We start from the raw sequence: 3443 nt of genomic DNA, 5'->3' as shown, positions 1-3443 counted from the left end.
CTTGGTTATAGCCCATGAAGCAGCTCCTAACCAGAAAAGAGCTTTTATCCCTACCCATCAGTAAAAACTTAGCCTTAAGCTGGAGCTTGTGAAATATAGCCAGATCATCATTTTCACTACTCTTCCGTCCATGCTAAAAGTCAGCCAGTCTCTTCACATCATATTAAATCCACAAAGATCCTAAATTCTACTATGTTTCAAAACGTTATTGTATATATATATATTGAAAAAATTTCCGCCTCCTCCCCACCTCCCATTTTCCTCCCCGCCACTCTTCTCCCCCTCCCTCCTCTCCTCTCCCCCCTCCCTTCTCCCTCTCCCTCTCCAGTCCAAAGAGCAGTCATGGTTCCCTGCCCTGTGGGAAGTCCAAGGTCCTCCCCCCTCCATCCAGGTCTAGTAAGGTGAGCATCCAAACAGGCTAGGCTCAAACAAAGCCAGTACATGCAGTAGGATCAAAACCCATTGCCATTGTTCTTGAGTTCTCAGTAGTCCTCATTGTCTGCTATGTTCAGAGAGTCCGGTTTTATCCCAGGCTTTTTCAATCCCAGTCCAGCTGGCCTTGGTGAGCTCTCAATAGATCAGCCCCACCGTCTCGGTGGGTGGGTGCACCCCTCGCGGTCCTGACTTCCTTGCTCATGTTCTCCCTCCTTCTGCTCCTTATTTGGACCTTGGGAGCTCATTCTGGTGCTCCAATGTGGGTCTCTGTCTCTATCTCCATCCATCGCCAGATGAAGTTTCTATGGTGATATGCAACGTATTCATCGGTATGGTTATAGGATAGGGCCATTTCAGGTTCCCTCTTCTCAGCTGCCCAAGGAACTAGCTGGAGACATCTCCCTGAACATCTGGGAGCCCCTCTAGTGTCAAGTCTCTTACCAACCCTAAGATGGCTCCCTTAATTAAGATATATACTTCCCTGCTCCCATATCCACCCTTCCTTTATCCCAAACATCCCATTTCCCCACGCTCTCCCCATCCTCCCTTTCTCACTTTTCTCTCCCATTTCCCCTTACCCCCATCCCACCCCACACCCAAGTTCCCAATTTTTGCCCGGCAATCTTGTCTACTTCCAATATCCAGGAGGATAGCTATATATATATATTTTTTTTGGGGGGGGGGTGTTTCACCTTCTTATTTAGCTTCTCTACAATCACAAATGATAGGCTCAAATGTCTTTTATTTATGGCTAGAAACCAGTTATGAGTGAGTACATCCCATGTTCATCTTTTTGGGTCTGGGTTACCTCACTCAGGATAGAGTTTTCTATTTCCATACATTTGCATGCAAAATTCAAGATGTCATTGTTTTTTACCACCAAGTAGTACTCTAATATGCATATATCCCACACTTTCTTCATCCATTCTCCCCCGAATTAAGGCTTAAATTGGCATCCCAACTAGGGAATAGACTACAACAAACTAGCTCATACACCAGGAGTAGATCCTGGACCGACTACCACGTGCCTCACAGATAGTTCAAGATTCACCACTGTCTCCCACGTATGGAGCACCTAGTTCAGTCCCACAGAGGCTAGACTCTAGAGGTCAATGCTAGAGTTTTGGAAGTTGCTTAAAATGCACTTCCTTTTATCTTAGTTAATATTATATCCTTCTGGAGTCTTTGATGGTGTTAAAGAATAGATATAGTGTTCCTTAGTTTTGATAAAATATAATTCTTGCTTGATAACTGTTTTGTTTTATGTGATCTTGCTATGTGAGTAAAACCTTCCTTTTTATTTAAACAGAAAAGGAGAGGTGATGTGGGATTCCACTCTCTATGCTGTGAACACCATTGGTTAATAAAGAAGATGCTTTTGACCAATGGCAAAATAGAGTAAAGCCAGGCGGAAATCCAAATAGAGAAGGGCAAAGAGAGACACCATGTAGCTGCCACAGGAGACAGATGCTCGGAACCTTGCCAGTAATCCACGAGCCTTCTGGTGATGCACAAAATAATAATAATGGGTTAATTTAGTATGTAAGAGCTAACTAGAAATATGCTTAAGCTATGGCCAGACAGTGTTTTAATTAATACAGTCTGTGTGATTATTTCATGTCTGGACAGCTGGGAACAAATGAGCAGCCTCCACCAACAGATAAGAATGGAGGAGAAACTGAAAGCAGAGCATATTTTGAGAGAAGAAAATGTATTTTCAATTAAAGAGAAAAAGCGGGCATGGCTAAAAGAAAACCATGCTAAGTATAGAAAGGTTAATTGAAGGAAAGATGAAAAACAAAGCAACAACTATTGTATAAAAGTGAAGTCTGCAGGCATAAATTTGCAATAATTTCTACAACTAAAGACATAATTTTATAGCTCAGATAAAAAGATCATTTTCTTGAAAAGCTCAAATAACCCCAATGCATATAGTGTGAAACAATTATTTGATTATGTTTATATAATCAAATTTTCAATTTAAAATTTTACAAAAGGCAGATGCAGGTGATCTCACTTCAAAGACGCACTGAATGTTTACTAAAAAATATACCACTGAAAAATCTCAGGAATAGAAGGAAAAAGTGTATTTTTAAGTTGAGTGTCATCAAGATTCCAATACCTACCAGTGATGATGAAAATTTAATAAGAGAAAAAAAAGAAAAAATTCAAAATACATGTACAGAATTTCTTAGGAATTATTGTCACCGAAAATTCAGCATTGTATGCAAAATGATTATATGAGAAAATGGAAATTATTTAAGATACAATATGAAAACTGATTATGTGCAAGTCCTGTATTAACAGTTTAGATAATTATGTAAATTTTATATTTATACCTACTGAGACATTCTATAGATTTCAACTACAACTACAATTCAATTAGAATTATAAGTAATAAAGAAAATAAATACTTTTAATTAAGAAGAAATATAGATATTTTTCAAAATCACAATGAACACCTTAAATATAAAACTTAGTAAAACAAGCTTCACATATTTACATAATTTTGAAGAAATTTTTTCCCTAAATTATTCAAAGAAACAATAAAACATTAGTTTCTATTACACAGGAAATACCTTTACACAGTAAATTCATACTAGTACAGGTGGTAAAAAATGAAAATAAATATCATTATGTCTTGAAGGAAAGAAATAAACCACCTTCTCTTCAATTGGACTTTTTTTCTGCACAGGAAATCAAAGAAATTAATAAATCCATGTAGTTCTAATAAATCTGTTCACCCAGATCACAGGATATAAGATAAACTAAAAAAATTAAATGTACGTCTGCATTTTGTCAATACATGTGTATTATTGTCATAATAATTCTATTAAGAGTCAAAATTCATGACTGGGAAAACCATTGATTCTTGGTAGAGCCCATTGTATTTGACTAAGTGGTCAGGTTATCAAAATGCCTTCTAAGTATATATGATTGCCCTCTAAGCATTTATAACCAATTTATTCCTCTCCCAACCTTGTTAACAGAAGCTTTTTTGTGTTTGG

This window comes from Microtus oregoni, unplaced genomic scaffold, assembly GCF_018167655.1.
Source record: "Microtus oregoni isolate MIOR12 unplaced genomic scaffold, Mior012 000001F_ref0000356, whole genome shotgun sequence".
Lineage (NCBI taxonomy): Eukaryota > Metazoa > Chordata > Mammalia > Rodentia > Cricetidae > Microtus > Microtus oregoni.
The sequence above is the reverse complement of the archived record's forward strand: the minus strand, read 5'-3'. Positions refer to the sequence as shown.